This window comes from Pinus tabuliformis, chromosome 9 (assembly GCF_031772625.1).
Source record: "Pinus tabuliformis cultivar Carrire ecotype Pingquan chromosome 9, CPIR1, whole genome shotgun sequence".
Lineage (NCBI taxonomy): Eukaryota > Viridiplantae > Streptophyta > Pinopsida > Pinales > Pinaceae > Pinus > Pinus tabuliformis.
The window spans coordinates 1,930,109,505-1,930,129,134 of NC_142307.1; positions in this window are offsets into that span (position 1 = coordinate 1,930,109,505).

The window sequence follows — 19,630 nt, forward strand, 5'->3', positions numbered from 1 at the left end:
ACAATTCAAAAGATACATGGAAACCTAAAGATTATTGTAAGTGACAGAGATCCCATTTTTACTGGAAATTTTTGGACAAAATTATTTTTCTTGTCTTGGTACTCAGTTAGCTTGTAGCTCATCTTATCATCCTCATTTTGATGGGAAAACTAAGATAGTAAACAAATGTTTGGAAGGATATCTTCATTGCTTTGTCTCTGATAAATAGACACAATGGGTCAAATGGTTGCCTCTGGCTAAATGGTGGTATAACACTTCCTTCCATACTGCAACCAAAATGACTCCATTTATGGCACTTTATGGATATCATCCACCATCCATCACATAATATTTAAGAGAAAATTCTAAGGTTCAAGCAGTGGAAGATCACATCGAGCATCAGCAACAAGTTCTCCAACTCTTAAAGGATAACCTCACCTTGGCGCAGAATAGAATGAAACAACAGGAAGATCAACATCGCAGCGAAAGAAGTTTTGATGTAGGTGATTGGGTATTCCTACGGCTACAACCATATAAAAAAATGTCCCTCAAGTAAGCTAAGAAGGATAATACATTATCATTAAAGTATTATGGTTCGTACAAGGTGTTGCAAAAGATAGGTACTATGGAATACATAGTGTAGCTTCCTGTAGCTTCCCGAGTGCACCCAGTTTTCCATGTTTCATGCTTAAAGAAGGCTATAGGTGACAAGCTTCCAGTTCAAACAATATTTCTAGAACTTGATGAGGAAGGAAAAATCATATTGGAACCTGAAGCAATCAAAGAAACAAGAACTCGATAGTTACGAAATCGATCAATTTCAGAGTATCTCTTTAAGTGGAAGAACTTACCCGTTGAAGATTCCACATGGGAGGATGAGAATTTTATACAGAAGCATCTAGAACTACTCAAGCGTTGAGGACAACACTTTTTTGAAGGAGAGGGGCATGTTAGGTCCCTATAATACTAGTGATTCCCCCATTACTATTATCATTGTATCCCTTATTGCTATTGTTGTGCCCCTATTGTCCCCATATTTTTATTAATGTGCCCCAAAAAATCCATCTATTGTTATTTTTGTGCCTTTATATTATTATTGTTAGGCCAGCTTGGTTATATTGTGACCCTTTAGACTCCTATATATAGAAAGGAGGTTTTTTCATTTGAATCATCCAAGAATTGTTCATTTGTGTAATGTAAAGGAGGTTTCCCCCTCAAAGAGGCTAAATTCTAAGGTGTTGATCTATCTTTTCTATCTTTTTGTGAGCTGGTTTCATAACATTTAAAGTGAAGGTTTCTATGCCTCAAATAAATGCACACCAAGGCCTAACTTAATTGACTCTGTGATAATGATCATTCCAACCTATATTTAAACCATTTTATGCAACATATCATAGTCATTTTAATAAAGGAAATGTCATACACTAAAATCCAAGTATGCTGGAAAAACAATTGATCATATCTACTAATGATCACATTCGAAACAAATATGCATTCCTAGGCCTAACCAATTACACTCTTATTAATGAAATTTGAAATGGGACATGATTGGAAAATTCCTAATCATAGGATACAACCTTGCATCATGTCTAACAAATATCCACCATAACTATGTTTCCCACTTATACACAACTTTCACATAAGGTAAATGAAGCAAAACATTGAATGTGGTGTGAAATCTGAAGTATAAGTATTTAAGCTCAAAGTAAGGATATAACAATGTAAAAGTGTGTAAAATTATTAAATAAACAATCTACAATTTTAATCAATTAGATTCACCACTAAATGAAGCTTAGGTTTGCAGTTTAGTGAAGAAAGACAATTTTGGCTTGCTTCACAAAAATGCATGCTCAACCTTCATTTCAAAGCCAAATTGAATGATTCAACTTAGAGAGTATTTTTTTACTCATAGGTAACATTAATACAATTAAATATTTTTTATTTTTCACATATATATTTCCATTGTTTAATAATATACCAAATTGCATGGATTTCATAGGGTAAAAGGCAGGGTCGTCTCAAATAAATGCACACCATGAATGTTTGGGAACAACAGAATGGACTAGGCAAAATCAAATTTGAATTTTAATAGTTGAAACTTTTAGTTTCTTGGTTAAAACCCTATAATTAAGTAAGGTTGCATGATCTTATTTTAGTAGCAATTAGGTTTAAATGTTGCCAAGGGATAGATAAAAAGATAACGCCTAGGGTTTTTAAGGTATATTTTAGGGTTTTTCTATATTGTGCATATTTTTTATGGCTTTAAGTTTAATATTAGGTTAATTGACCTAGTTAGGGTTTGAAGATAAATAGGTAAGGGGAATGGAGACAAATAGGACTAGTTCTTGTTTCCTGTTTGGAAATGAAGTATAAGTAGATATAGGGTTTCAATGCCACTCATCGATTGGAAAAGTATTGAATAGGAATTCCCAAAACAGCTGAAATTGGTGACTAAAATTCTAGGATTTAAGATAATTAAGGAACTTTTTGGGTTCACTATAAACTAGGGCCTTTCTACTAGAACTCAATATTTAAGACCCACCCAGGTGTAACATGCCATGTTAATACCTCAAGAAAATACATAGCATTTCAATGTTAAACAAATTTTAAAAGATGAAAATTTAAAAACAATCTCATAAAAACACATAGTACCTCGTAAACCAACAAATTTCATCATCATGAGCATCAATTCCACAACAATGCTACTCTTCCTCATAGTAGTAGAATTACAAATAAAGAAAAAACAAAAGGTAAAAGAGATTGAACTCCTTCCTATTATCACCAATGTGTTATGATTTGCAAATTAGAAGTCTCTTCCTATTTATACATGACCTGTGTGGCGAACATGACTCCCCACATAGCATGAAGTATTTCCTCATAATATTTGGGTGGAAAATAACTCATCCTCATTAAATTTTTGCAGTACATGAATACTCCAACTTGGATTGATTTTATAGGGTAAATGCAGGGATTGTGTGTCTTGAATAAATAAATATTAGGACTTGTAATTAACTGGCAGTGAAAAAATGATAATTCCATCCTAAATATATGAACATTTTCTACAACATATGATACTCATTATCCTAAAGAAATCTTTCTAACTAAAATCCAAGATTTAAGACTTCTGTGGTTAATATCTTCTTTAGTAACTGGAGAACCCACAGTAAAAACCATTATTTCTATCAACGTTTCAAATCCCAACAGGGATCCATCATCAGGACTACTATTGAGTGCTAATAGAAGTAGAGCTTGATAGCGAGAGTTATGAGGTAAGCTATTTTGATTTAAGGAAAAAAGTTGAAGGTCGGCTGTTTAATAATCTGCAGCTCTTCTTGCTATCTTCACCCTAAATTTTTCGAGTAAAACGATTTCACTCCATGTATCCCCTCCGCATAGGGAAATGATTCTAGATTTAAGACTTCTGTGGTTAATATCTTCTTTAGTAACCGGAGAACCCACAGTAAAAACCATTATTTCTGTCAACGTTTCAAATCCCAACAGGGATCCATCATCAGGACTACTATTGAGTGTTGATAGAAGAAGAGCTTGATAGCGAGAAATTAAGAAATTGAAGGTCTGCAGCTCTTCTTGCTATCTTCACCCTAAATTTTTCTTCTGTGGTTGATATCTTCTTTAGTAACCGGAGAACCCACAATAAAAACCATTATTTGTGTCAACGTTTCAAATCCCAACAGGGATCCATCATCAGGACTACTTTGAGTGTTGATAGAAGAAGAGCTTGATAGCGAGTAATCTGCAACTCTTCTTGCTATCTTCACCCTAAATTTTTCTTCTGTGGTTAATATCTTCTTTAATAACCAGAGAACCCACAATAAAAACAATTATTTCTATCAATGTTTCAAATCCCAATGGGGATCCATCATTAGGACTACTATTGAGTGTTGATAGAAGAAGAGCTCTTCTTGCTATCTTCACCCTAAATTTTTCTTCTGTGGTTAATATCTTATTTAGTAACCAGAGAACCCACAGTAAAAACCATTATTTCTATCAATGTTTCAAATCCCAACAGGGATCCATCATCAAGACTACTATTGAGTGTTGATAGAAGAAGAGCTTGATAGCGAGATCAACACTCAATAGTAGTCCTGATGATGGATCCCTGTTGGGATTTGAAACATTGACAGAAATAATGGTTTTCACTGTGGGTTCTCCGGTTACTAAAGAAGATATTAACCACAGAAGTCTTAAATACAGAATCATTTCCCTGTGTGGAGGGGATACATGGAGTGAAATCGTTTTACTCAAAAAATTTAGGGTGAAGATAGCAAGAAGAGCTGCAGATTATTAAACAGCCGACCTTCAACTTTTTTCCTTAAATCAAAACAACTTACCTCATAACTATCTATATCTTGCTATCAAGCTCTTCTTCTATCAACACTCAATAGTAGTCCTGATGATGGATCCCTGTTGGGATTTGAAATGTTGACATAAATAATGGTTTTTACTCCGGTTACTAAAGAAGGAACTAAAATCCAAGTCTGCCAATGTAGTAATTCATCATATCTGCCAATGATCATGTTGGAACAACTGTGCCATTAGAGAAATTTTTAGGTCTAAAACAAGCCTCCTAAGGAATATTTTAAAATAATAGTGGAAATAATAAAATAAGATTAGATTACATCATCAAATCTTAGAGGAAAAAGAGAAAAAACTACTTTTCAATTCATATTTTCAACATATCTCCCTACAATTTTACTCAAAGTTTGAGTGGAAGCACTCATTAAAAGTAAATTTTACTTCCTCATCGAAGGAGTACCCATGTTACATACTTTCGATGGGCCCTGCTACGTGAAAATTGAGAAATACATGAAAAAACATGATTGTAGTCATGTTTTCCGTGTATTTATAATTTTTCATATAGCAAGGCATATAAAAAGTATGCAACATGGGTACTCCTTGGATGAGGAATTAAATTCTGCATCCAACGAGTGCTCCCGCTCGAAATTTGAGTACAAATGTAGGGAGATAAATTGAAAATATGAGTTGAAAATGTAATTTTTTTTATTTTTTTTATTTTTAATAACTTTTTTTTACTACAAAAATGGTGAATCATCCTCCATGGTTGATATCATCATATTAAATCCTATTGGTTCTTATAAACTTTATTTTGGTTGTATATTTTTGTTTTAAGACCCATTTTAGACCTCAAAATTTCTCTAATGACTCCCAGGCCAAACAAATTACACTCTTGGTAATGAAATTTGAAATGAGACATGATTGGTCAATACTGAACCTTAAGATATAACCTTGAATAATGTCTTACAAATATCCTACATAACTATGTTTCCCACTTACACGTAACTTTCAAATAAGGCAAGTCATAGCAAAACTTAGAATATTGTGTGAAATCCGAAATTATAATATTTGAGATCAAAGTAAAGATATAACAATGTAAAAGTGTGTAAAATCATTAAATAAACAATCTAAAATTTAAATCAATCAGATTGGGCAATAAGTGCAGCATGAGCGTGAATTTTAGTGAAGCAAGGCAATTTTGGTCTGTTTCACAAAAATGCATGTCCAACCGCCATTTCAAGGCCAAATTGAATGATTCAACTTGGAGAGTATTTTTTTATTTGTAGGTAATATTAATACAATTAAATATGTTTAATCTTTCTGATATATTTTTGTGTTGTTAAAAAATACTCCAAACTACATGGATTTCAAAGGGTAAAAGGTAGGGGTTTTGTGCCTCAAATAAATGCACACTAGGCATGTTTGGGAACAAGGTGATAAACTGAGAAAAATGAAACTTGAATTTTAATAGTTGAAGCTTGTAGTTTCTTGGTTTAAACCTTCTAAATAAAGCTAGATAACCTTATTTTAGTAGTAATTAGGTTTAAATGTTTCCAAGGGATAGATAAAGAGATGGCACCTAGAGTTTACAAGGTTTATTTTAGGGTTTTTCTATATTGTACATGTTTTTAATTGTTTTATGTTTAAGATTAGGTCAAGTGACCTAGTTACAGTTTGAAGATAAATATTTAAGGAGAATGGATATGAATAGGACTATTTCTTATATCTTGTTTGGTAATGAAGTATAAGTAGATCTAGCGTTTCCATGCCACTCATCGATTGGAAAAGTCCTGAATATGATCTCACAACATGGTGACTAGAATTCTAAGGTTTAATATGATGAAGGAAGTTATGGGTTTCACTATAAAATAAGGCGTTTATACTAGCATTCAATATTTAAAATCCACTTGGGTGCTAACATGCCATGATAATACCTCGAGAAAATACATAGCATTTCAATGTTAAACAAATATTAAAATATGAAAAATTAGAACCAATCTCATAAAAACGCATAGTACCTCATAAACCAACAAATTTGATCATCATGAGTGTTGTCGTTCCTAGAGACAACCCCAAAGTTGAGGAGTGGTCAATGCTTAGGACATCCTAATATGTTTTTATGGATTGCTTTGTTTTGCACAAGAATTTGATGTAAAATGACAAAATCTGGTTCAATTACCCTACTCAGAGGCAAATTCAATTTATACATAAACAATATTACATTCCAAAGAATTAATGTTCAATTTTGGTGGCCTACACACAGAAAGTGCAGTTTCATTAATTGTTGTAGTACAAGTGAAAGAAGAAATCAAAGAAAGAAACCCAGTGCAGAGGGATTTTGATAGAATCTTGTACACTAAATTCCAGCAGAATCATGAGAAAACAGAGGAAATGAGATACAAAAACCATGGAGCATGTTTTAAAGCCTTTAACCACATACATTAAAGGTACCATTTTCCATAACATAGCATAGGTAAATCTATTATATAAGATTGAATTCCAACAAATACAATTACATAATTTATAAGAGGAAAGAAACACATACAAAATGATAAACAAAGACAAAATCACATACTACACTTTTCAATGCTTTGAATCACCAAAAACTTATTCATTAATCTTCAAGAATAATATACATCTCATAAGATCCAAAACTTGCAGAACAATTACAGCCCCTGAAACAGAAATAAAACCCTTACTAATGAGTTCCTATTCGCTTTTATAGGGAGAACTAAAACAAGAACAACCTACAAAATATCTTAGATTGCTACAGTTGTCTAAACTAATCAGTTGCGCCAACCTACATCTAGTCTAGTTGTCCTAATTATTGCATACCATTCTTGATTCCTTTCTTGAAAATAAAATATTTACAAAAATGCAGAAAATAAATTATTGTGTTGTGTTGCCCAAAACAAAATATTTTCATTGTTGGCTCCTTTGATCCCTTGAGGTGGACCCAGGTTCCACTATTCAAACTCGTGGTGGGTTAATAAACTAGTCATATTTTTGCAATAATATTGGATCTAGTGTAGGACTGTGGTTAAGAGTGTTATAGGCCATCCTAAATCTTGCAAGTTCAGTGTAATTAGGCCTAGCTATGCACAAGGTCTTAACCAATCAGAATAGCTAAAAGTATCTATGCAAATAGTTTACGATGGTTCTGCCTTCGAGAGTGGTAGTATTTTCATGTGATGAGTCCAACAACTTCTCATACTACTCCCATGGTAGCAGGTTTCCTTGAAAATCCCAACAACTAGGCAATATTGCTCTAGTTCTCTCATCAAAATTAGAGTTCAATGTTGCTACCAGCTTTGCTATATCAGTTTTCTAAATCATCTTGGAAACTTCAATAATTACACCTATCTTGTCAATGATATCCATTTCCCTCGGGTCATCAATTGATTTCACATTGAGGTACCTAATGAATTTATTAGCAGTCCTTGCTTTATTAGCATCCTCATCCTTGGATGACAGAATGGAAAATTCATTGGTCTTGACTATAGCTTTTTGTTGTGTAACTAATTTCATGTGCTCCCATATATTCTTCATTTCAGAAATGCTATCATCCAAATTAGTTATCTAGCTTCAATGAGGGACATATTTACTTTCAACCTATTCTTTGGCCCTTTAATTTCATCTTGTGCCACCGAATATTTATTGTTGATTTGTTAGACAATTGCCTCGGTGGAATGGAGTTGTTTCTCCTTGTTTGCAAGCATGTATTTGGTTTCGTCCAAGTCAATCTGTATTTTCTTGAGCTCGCTCTATGATATCTACAAATTAGTGATAGCCTCGGTAAACTACTTAGTAGGATTTTGTTTATTGTCAGGGACAATTACAACACAAATGTGAGAATCAATCATTTGTTGAAGATTTGCAACCTTCAACTTGAGGGCTACCACCTCATTATTCCTATCTATTAAATCCTTGGCAAAAATTTCCTTCTTATTTTCCACTTGGGCCAACTCCTTTGTTTACACATGCTCTGCTGCTGGCATTTTAAGTTGTTTCCTAAATGATTAGATCTTAAATTGTGAGCATGTTATGAAACTAGCTCAAGAAAAGATAGAAAAGATAGATCAACGCCTTAGAATTCAGCCTCTTCGAAGGGGAAACCTCCTTTACATTACATAAATGAACAATTATTGGATGATACAAATGAAAAGACCTCCTTTCTATATATAGGAGTCTAAGGGGTCATAACATAATTAGAGCCGACATAACAATAATAATGTAAGGGCACAATAATAACAATAGTGGGCTTCTATGGGGCACATTAGTAACAATATGGGCACTACATGGGTACATCAATATAATAAGTGGGTTGTACTAATAACAATAAGGGGTTACACTAGTAGTATAGGGGCCTAACATGCCCATCTCCTTCAAAAAGCATTGTCCTCAATGCTTGAGTAGTTCTTGATGCTTCTGTATAAAATTCTTGTCCTCCCATGTGGAATCTTCAGTGGGTAAGTTCTTCCACTTGATGAGATACTCTGAAATTGATCGATTTCGTAGCTGTCGGGTTCTTGTTTCTATGACTGCTCCAGGTTCCAATATGATTTTTCCTTCCTTTTCAATATCTGGCAATATTGTTTGAATTGGGATCTTTTGCAACTTTTGAATAAGTGGCCATACTTCTTTGTCCTTCTTCCATTCATCCCTTGTTTCATTTATCTAATCTAGTTGGATAATAGAAATAGCACAAAACAATGCTTCCACATCCTCATCCTTGAAGAGTCTTCCCATTCGGTAAGGTCGCCATAGTGCATGTAGTATTGCCAACATTTCCTTCTCATAAATAGCTTGCTTTAGATGTAGTAGTAAAAATACCCAGTCGCCTACATCAAAACATTTTTCACTATGATGTTGATCTGCCTGTTGTTTCATTTGATTTTGCACCGAAGTGGCGTTATCCTTTAAAAGTTGGAGAACTTGTTGTTGATGCTCGATGTGATCTTTCACTGCTTGAACCTTTTTCTTCTTGATATGTCCTTCTATCTTTAGAGTTTGAGGAGCGGTAATTTCTTCCAATCCTTTACAAGATATGGTCAATTCATTTCTTGATGCTCGATGTGATCTTTCACTTCTTGAACATTTTTCTTCTTGATATGTCCTTCTATCTTGATAGTTTGAGGAGTGGTAATTCTGACCAGTGAATTACAAGATATGGCTGGATTCATTTCTTCTTTCTTGATGTGATCTTTCACTTCTTGCACCTTTTTCTTCTTGATATGTCCTTCTCTTGAGAGTTTGAGGAGTGTTCATTCTTGCCAATAGTTTACAAGATATGTTTTGATTCATTTCTTCTTTCTCTGGGGTCGGGTCCTGGGATATATCCTCTTCTTTTGATGTTTCTTGATCCTTTTCTTCCTCCTATTCATACTCTATATAAAATAATTTCTTCTCATCACACTTATGACCTTTAGTGCATTTTCTGTCACAATTGTAACAAAGCCCTTTTTCTCTTTTTTCTTCCAATTGTTGTGGTGTAACCCTTGTAGATTGTGGAAGGCTAGGAGAAACAACACGTCCATCTTTAAAGTTGTGAGGGGTAGACTTCCTTGTTGCCATAATTTTACTTTCAAATATGTCACAAATCACTTTTACTCTTTCCAATTGTTGTGGTGTTGCTCTAAAGAAGGTGTTTCTCTTTGTATCCTCATAATGTGCTATCATTTCCTCCATGAGAATTGACCACGTAATAAGTTGTTTATGAGAACAAAGCCCTTTATACCATAAAAATTGATCTGGTTCTAAATATGAAGATGCAATACATACCTTTTGTAACAGTGGTACACCATGTAGATCAAAATATTGCTCCATCTAAAGTATCCAATTTACCGGATCCTTGCCATCAAACTTCTTCATCTTGTTTTTTCTTGATTTTAGGACCACGATCTTGAAACGACTGTAACTATGTACTTGCGGATATTTAAGTTCTAAAATTGCTACCTGTAGTAGCCCTCTGTATCCTCTTTCCAATGCCACCAGTCTGATCCAAATTGGATTCTCCAAAAAATAGTTATGCACAATCTCCCAAGATGACCTGATTATAGACCTTTCCAGAAGAGCGAACTTGTATGAAGTGCCACGTGTCAATTTTTCGACCTTTGGCTCTGAAAAAAAATATACAAGAAACTACGGTCCGTCCTCTTTCTGTACCTTCTAACGAAATTTCAATCCAATGCTCAGAGAGAAAGTTATGACTATTTTCCCCAGGTCACCTGTTTGGAATGTAATTCAGGAGTCTGCAAAAAGACCAAATTCCTCATATGATATCTCCACAAATATAGCACGAAAAGCTCTGAAATTTGGACCCAAGGTTCAACGTGATTTATTCTCAAATGGGGTTTTTTTTTGTGACTTCTGAAACATCATAGAAAAAAAGTTATAGCAAAAATGCCACGATGACTTGTTTGGAGCAGCGAAACCCTAGAATCCAAAGCTCTGATACCAAATGTTATGAAACCAGCTCAAGAAAAGATAGAAAAGATAGATCAACGCCTTAGAATTCAGCCTCTTCGAGGGGGCAACCTCCTTTACATTACATAAATGAACAATTATTGGATGATACAAATGAAAATACCTCCTTTCTATATATAGGAGTCTAAGGGGTCATAACATAATCAGAGCCAACATAACAATAATAATGTAAGGGCACAATAATAACAATAGTGGGCTTCTATGGGGCACATTAGTAACAATATGGGCACTACATGGGTACATCAATATAATAAGTGGGTTGTACTAATAACAATAAGGGGTTACACTAGTAGTATAGGGGCCTAACAGAGCCCTTAATTATGGCATCTATGGTAGCTTTATCATTTGGCTCTAAACCCAATTTAATAATCAAGTACTTGAAGACTTCATTTTGCAAATGAAGGGCTCTTTAATTAGATTTCTCTTGGTTTATTTTGGTGGTGACTTTCTCCAACATATTCTTATCCTTTCTGATAGTCAATGATCCCTTGCTCAACTCACTGTAAATAATCTCCCCTACTTGTATGTGAAAATTGATATTGTCTTGTAGGCAGACACTAGTCAAATCCAAAGACAAGTCCACTATGCTGAACCATGGCCCAAATGAAATGGGCTGCTTTGAAGGATGATAAAAGGAAAACTTCATTTGATTTCTCTCTAGGTCTAAGGAAGCTAGGAGTCCGGTTTCGTAGGGAAATAAATGAGATGCTAATTGTGATAGCACTTCCTCCGTAACTTTGTTGTTTCTCTCTTCTCTCATATTACCTTCTTCCCATTTAGGGCTTGTTGTTGATGTGCTCCCTATTGATTGCTATCTTAGTTAAGTTGGAGGTGGCAGCTTGTTGAGGATCTTCCAAGAGCGCTTGGAAAATTGGTTGGTCTAGGTTCCTCTCTGTCAATTTGACCTCAATATCCTCCTCAGTATACTATTGGAGTTTGGCTTTCTTAGTCGATGATGCTTCCTCCATCACTATATGTCCTACCTCAATAATACTCCTTTTCTGGGTTTTCTCCTTTATGCTTGGTGTCTCAACCTCCATCTCTGTATTGATAGGCCAGGAATCCAAATTAGCCTTCCATTCCAATTCAGGTCTATATTCATGTTCATAGGCAGAGGCACTAATCTCTTTCCTTCTACTAGATATAACACCATGGGGATCATAGTGCCACACCTCTCCTATCTCAAAATTTAGTTCCTTTATCATATTTTCTACCTGTTGAAAAGCTTCCCTAGAGTTCACAACAAAGGGGCCTACAATCATTGGAAGCTTGAACATATAACCTTTCTTGGTAGGGACAAAATGGATTTGGTTAGTGTTTAAGCTTTTCCTAATGAACTCTAAAGCAAAGATCCTCATGGGCATGAACACAAACAATTGATAAGGAGGCAGTTCAAACCCATATACCCTGATTTCAGTGTAATCTTCAAATAAGTACTAGTCACCTACCCTGGAATCTTTGCTAAGTTGAAGGATCTTTCTCTGTTGGGGAAAGACTCTAGGAGGGGAGAATTTGTTGGAAATTTTATATGTTATAGACATGAAAGTTCAAATGAACTATGAAAACCCCACATTGTTGGACCTATTATTCAGAGACTTATCCCAATCAACTACATATTTTCTTTTCTTGTTGGAGTCTAAAATTATGAGGCATATGTAGTCAAATTCTTCTACATGAGTGTACAAGAACATGTAAACTAGTATAGAGGAGTATCTGAAATAAGAAGTAAGGTAAAAATGGCCAAATTAAAAATTTATGGCCTCAACAAGGAATGAATGGATATCGAGAATGGTGTTAGGCTTCATCATCAAACATAAGAAACCTAGAGAAGCTATCATGACATTAGTTGTTTCATCCTCACCTAATAGCATCAAAATTAGGGCTAAGATGGGTTGTAGAGTTTTAGAAAACAAAGAAATTGAAAATTTCTTCGAGCTTGAAGTAATTGAACATTTAGAGCTGAAATTTGCTAAAATAGGGTTTGTCTTTCAACAACTAAGAGTGCATTGTAATTAGCAACATAGGTGGTCTCTGTGAAATTCTCCGGGCTAGTGGAATTTGGGTATATAAAAGAATTTTGGACTAATTCTTGGGTGACTTCCAGAATCTTATCCCTAGTTGATGAGGCACAACAATTCTTCTCCTTAATGTATGCGACCATAAGCTAGGACAAAAATTCAAGGAAGGGATAAATGGTTCAAACTATGGGGTAATATAATCTCGATTCGATAACACAAAATGTGTCCTCTTTGTTAAATTAATCACCATACAACTCGAAATGAAGGTTTGATAAGTGGAGAGGACAAAACAGGTTGTGAATTTATGCCTCTATGTCCATTAGGGGGTCAGTATGACCAGAGGATTTTGAATCTTTAGGTTTGAGGATTTTCAGTGTAGACTTCTTCATTTTAATCATTATAATGGTGTTATGTGCAAAGGGGACCACGAATTACTTGGTGAATGGAGATAGTCAGATGTTGTTGATGTGATAAAATATATGTGTTGGTTGCCGGCTTGAACGAATGGTGTTTGCAAGGAGGAGACCAGAAGAAAAATGAATAATTTTGAACAATAACAGTAATTTTACGAAGGTGTATGGGAAAGAAAAATGAGGGGGTGGTGTGGCATGACACTTAGCATGATGGGGTTTGAGAGGAAGAGAGGAGAGGGGTGACTAGTTCTAGTGGGATCCGTGTTTTCTTGTAGACATTGTTGCCGCGTTGGCACATCGGGTGGCATGCCTAGTCCCCACACTCTGGCTGGGTGGCTGGACGAGGTCGAGAACAAGGTTCGACCCCCTAGAATTGATATTGACCATTGATTGGTGTTGCTTACCTCTTTGACTTTAACTCTATGGGGACAAGCACTAGCTTAATTGTCACACTCATTACCTCGTCAGAGTCTTTGGGATTGGGCAACTTCGAGATGGGTGGCAATCAGCTTGATATTTTTTCATACTTTAACCAACAAACATAAAATGAGGGGGAGGGGGGAGACCACTTTGGCTTGTCTTTCCTCCCCTTCGCTTTTCTTCTGATGTTTTTTCTTCCTCTTTATTTGTCTCATTGCTTTTATAAATTTTTATGATTACTCCCATGTTCAAAACAAGTTCTCCTATACAACATAAATACTTGAAAGGTAAAATGAGGAGGGTATAACATCAACTCCTATAGGCAAAAGTGCCTTGTTGGCAGGGCATTGAGAACCTACAGATTAGTGCCTTCAACTTGGGAATGGAGTCATATATATATATATATATATATATATATATATATATATATATATATATATATACAAAATTGAAAAACAAATAAAACACTACGGTATTTACAATGGCTCACCGATATTTACAATGAAAGTGGACAGATGTCTTTAGTGTGGAAACTAGTGCTGGAGGTACTTCCATTTACAGGAAGCGCAAACACATCACCATCAAGATTTTCCAGTAGAAATATGTTGTTCCGTTTGGCTTCGGCTATCTTGAAAGGTCCTATTGTAACTAAATCTTACAAGACAGATAATACTTTCATTGGGCCCATAATCTTTCATGTTAAATATTTCATAATGTTGAATTTGGAAAATTCTGAGGTTTAAAGAGCATTTTTTTGCTCTTGGTGTGTTATTCTGAGAAATTATTTTTATTAAAAATGATGGCTCAAGGCCCAATCTTGAGGCCCTAATGCCTTGCCATACATATGCCCTCAAAGTTCTCAACAAATTACAAATCTTTTGTAATATCTATTGAAAGACGTTTTTAGAGAAAAATTATGAACGACGCAGCAAGAATACAAAATTTGATGATTGAAAATACAAGGGAATTCTGGATTGACTTCTAGATGCTATTTGGTGTTAGTTTGACAACGAATTAGTAACTTTGGGTAAAATGTAACTAGACAGTTTTATACCGAAATATTAGTTATGTAACAACGGTCGATGATATAAAACTAACAAATGCCCATGAAATGTAATGAGCGGAGAATCATTGTTGAATAACAAATTCCAATCCATTCAGTTTCTTGTCTTGGTTATTCTGTTGAGCTTTCTTGTTTTCTTCATTATTTCAGTTATTCATACAACAAGTGGTATCAGAGCTCCGAGGGCGGTGAGCATGGGTGTTGAAGAAAAGGTGGTTGTGCGTTGAAGAAAAGGCGTGGTGGCTGTATCAGCGTGAGTCGAGGTTGAAGCGTCCAGAGCCGGCATTGAAGAAGAGGCAATCCAGCCTGCGTGAGGGTCCAGGCAATCCAGCCTGCGTGAGAGTCTAGAAAATCCAGCCTGCGTGAATCCAGAACCGGCGGCTGTGTGAGGACCTGATCTGCGTGCGGTGAGAACCGGCGGCTGTGTGAGGACCTGATCTGCGTGAGGTGAAGACCAGAGCGCTGTGGAATGCTGTCCAGAATCTGCGTGCAAAGAAAACCCTGCGTGTTTGCACAAAGGTTCGTGAAGAGCGTGTGTTGTCTGTGTTCCGAGAGTCTGGTGGCTGCGTGTTTGCACAAAGGTGCGTGAAGGGCGGTGTGTTGTCTGCGTTCCGAGAGTCTGCTGCATGTGAAGACCAGAACATGACTGTCTCCCCTGCGTGTGAAGACCAGAGCGTGTGTTGTCTGCAGAGATCGCAGAATTCTGTGCTGATCAAAGCTGCGTGAAAGACCGGGTATCATTTTTCCTTTCAGCCATTGCTAAATAAATTCTGGGCTTGTTAAAGTTTTTTCTTTGAATAAAAAAAAACAAAGAAAAAAACATTCAGCAATTGTTTCAGAAATTTTTAAATAAAGGAATGTGTGAGTGAAATAGAAGGAAAAGAAGACAGATTTCTTTTTTATTGAAGGAAAGGAGAAAAAAATAAAATTAAGGGTTCTTTCTATTTGGAGAAATAAGGAGATATACACCTTAGCTGAAGGAAATTAAAAAAAAAAAAAGGAAATATAAACCTCTGAAAAGACTGAAACCCTAGGAGAAGAATAAAATGGCCAAGATGTCGAATGCGAAATTCGAGGTGGAGAAATTCACTGGAAAGAGCAATTTTGCTCTTTGGAAACTGAAGGTTAGGGATTTGCTTGTGCAACAAGGGTTGCACAAGGCATTGGATGGGGCAACTAAGAAACTTGCAACCATGACTACTTCAGACTGGGAGGACTTGGATGCCCGAGCTCTCAGTACCATCTGGTTATGCCTAGCAGATGAAGTTCTCTTCAATATTGTTGAAGAGACTACGGCGTCAGGATTGTGGGAAAAACTTGAAAATCTCTATATGACAAATTCATTAACCAACAGAATTTATCTGAAAAGGTAGTTATACAGTCTTCGAATGAAAGAAGGTTCAAACATTGCAGAACATTTGAATGTTTTTAATACACTAATATGTCAATTAACAGATATGGAAGTCAAAATACAGGAAGAAGATAAAGCCATAACCTTGTTGTGTTCTCTGCCTGAATCGTGGGATCACTTCGTAACTTCGATCAGCTTCAGCACTGCTGATTCTTTGAAGTTTGAATCAGTCGTGGTAACTCTCCTATCTGAAGAAGTACGAAGGAAATCCAACACTGAAACAGCTGCATCAGAAGCCATGGTCGCTAGAGGACGCTCAAAGGAAAGAGGAGAAAAACCAAGGGGGTCTTCCAAATCGAAATCGAAGGGAAAGAAGTGTAAGGCAAAATGTTGGAACTGTGGTAAAGTTGGACACTTGAAGAAGGACTGTTGGAAACGAAAGGAATCCGATAACCCGAAGAACAAAGCGAATCAGGTTGATTCAGGTATGATAGATGAAGTTTTATCTGCTGAAGAATTATGTATGATAGATGAAACTTCACCTGAATGTAATGTCTCTCAGGGTTTTGATAGCTGGCTCTTAGACTCTGGTGCTTTGCATCACATGTGCCCACATAGAAATTGGTTTACTTCACATAAAAATGTAAACGGTAGTTCTGTGTTTATGGGTAACAATGTGTCATGTCAAACTGTTGGGATGGGAGATATCAGGATTAAGATGTATGGTAACATAGTTAGGACATTAACTAGTGTTAGACATGTACCTGATTTGAAGAAAAAATTGATTTCTTTGGGAGTGTTGGATTCAGATGGTTATAAGTTTACAGGTCAGGATGGCGTCTTGAAAGTCTTTAAAGGAGCCCTTGTGGTTATGAAGGTAGAAAAGGTCGGAAATCTTTACAGGTTAAAAGGAAGTACTCAGGTCAGTGAAGCAGTGGTTGCGTCAGAAAAGGAAGAAGCAGGTACTTGTCTGTGGCATCAGCGATTGGGTCATATGAGCGAGAAAGGTCTTCAGATACTGATGAAACGTAAATATCTTCCCGATCTGAAATCCTTGAAGTTAGATTTCTGTAAACATTGTGTGTATGGAAAACAATGTAAACAGAGATTTAAAGTTGGAAATCATAATAGTAAAGATGTTTTAGACTATATTCACTCTGATCTGTGGGGTCCATCCCCTGTTGTGTCATATGGAGGTGCATTGTATTTTTTAACGTTTATTGATGATTACTCTCATAAAGTTTGGGTCTATATGCTAAAAAGGAAAATTGATGTATTAAATGTCTTTAAGCAATTTAAAGTAATGGTAGAGAAAAGAACATGCAAATCTATTAAATGTCTAAGAACTGATAATGGTGGTGAGTTCACTTTAGTTGAATTTGAACAATATTGTAAGGATGAGGGAATTGTTAGACACAAAACTGCTATTTATACTCCTCAGAAAAATGGTGTTGCTGAGCGTATGAATCGGACTCTTATAGAAAGAGCCAGAAGCATGATCAGCAATGCTAACTTGCAAAAGGAGTTGTGGGCAGAAGCAGTATCTACTGCTTGTTATTTAGTTAACAGATCACCTTCAGTAGCAATTGATTGTAAAATTCCTGAAGAAGTTTGGACAGGTCAGTCTTGTGACTATTCACATTTGAGGATATTTGGCTGTGATGCTTATTCTCTCATTCCGAAAAATCAGCATTCAAAATTAGATCTAAAGTCGAAATGTTATGTCTTTGTTGGGTATGACTATGCAGTGAAAGGATATAGGTTGTGGGATCCTACATTACGGAAGATAGTCATTAGTAGAGATGTAACATTTGATGAATCCTCTCTGTTAAAATCAAATGTTGAAAGAATTGAACAGGAACAGGTATCGTCGAATCAACGAGTTCAGTTGGAGGCTAGACCTTTCGGTGACAGTTGAAAGGAAGGAGAGACTTCTGGAGAAAAAGGTGTTGACTACACAAAGGAAGCCGTTGAAGCTTCTGAACCAATGCAAGTTTCTGAACCAGTTCAGCAACCAATAGCTCTGAGAAGGTCTACAAGGGAACGGAAAACTCCCAAAAGGTATGAAGATTCTGCTTCATCTTTTGCTTTGATTACTGAAGATGGAGAACCTTCTTGTTATTAGGAAGCAATAGATGATACAGATAGTGAGAAATGGAAAATGGCTATGGAAGAAGAAATGGACTCCTTATCCAAGAACAATACCTGGGATCTTGTAGAGCTTCCTGAAGGGAGAAGTGTTGTTGGATGTAAATGGGTCTTCAAGCTGAAACGGAAAGTTGATGGAAGTATCGAAATGTATAAGGCGCGATTGGTAGCAAAAGGGTATTCTCAGGTTGAAGGTATAGACTTTCATGAGATTTTTTCTCTAGTTGTAAAACTTGTTTCTATACGTACTGTGTTGGCACTAACTGCGTTGCTTAATCTTGAGTTAGAACAGTTAGATGTTAAAACAACTTTTCTACTTGGTTATTTGAACGAAGAGATATATATGGAACAACCAAAAGGTTTTGTACGAGGTCGCAGCAAAAGATTAGTTTGCAAGCTCAGGAAATCATTGTATGGTCTGAGGCAGTCTCCCAGACAATGGTACAAGAAGTTTGATTCCTTCATGGTGAGCCAGAACTTTATAAGAAGTGAGTATGATCATTGTGTGTACTTCAAAAGTTTCAATGGCATATTCATTATCTTAGCTTTGTATGTTGACGATATGCTTATTGCAAGCAAAAGCATGGAAGAGATCAACAGGTTAAAGGCTCAACTCTCTAGGACGTTTGATATGAAGGATCTTGGAGCAGCAAAACATATCTTGGGCATGGAGATACACAGAGACAGGAAAAATGGTAAGCTTTGGTTATCACAGCAGAAGTATGTGGAGAAGGTACTTGAAAAGTTCTCTATGAATAATGTGAAACCTGTTAATGTTCCACTAGCTTCCCATTTTAAGCTTTCTTCGGTTTTGAGTCCTAGAGCTGATGAAGAAAAGCAGTATATGTCTCATGTACCATATGCAAACGTTGTAGGCAACTTAATGTATGCGATGGTATCTACAAGACCTGACATTTCACATGCAGTTGGAGTTGTCAGCAGGTTCATGGCAAATCCAGGTAAAGAACATTGGCAAGCAGTGAAATGGGTGCTTCGATATCTAAGAGGCACAAGTGACCATTGCATCGTCTTTAATGGTAGTGAAGGATCAGTCTGTGGATATGTAGATGCTGACTATGCAGGTGATTTGGACAAAAGAAGATCTACTACAGGTTATGTCTTTACTCTTGCAGGTGGAGCAATTAGTTGGATGTCAAAGCTTCAAGAAATAGTTGTGTTGTCCACTACCGAAGCTGAATATATAGCTGCTTCAGATGCCAGTAAAGAAGCAATCTGGTTAAAGGGTCTGCTCGATGAGATTGGAAGGACGCAAGAGAAAGTGAATGTACTTTGTGACAGTCAAAGCACTATTCACTTGGCTACAAATCCTGCTTATCACAGCAGAACCAAGCACATTGATGTAAGGTATCATTTTCTGAGACATGTGATTGATGGCGGAAAAGTAGCTCTTCAAAAGGTCCATACGCAAGAGAAT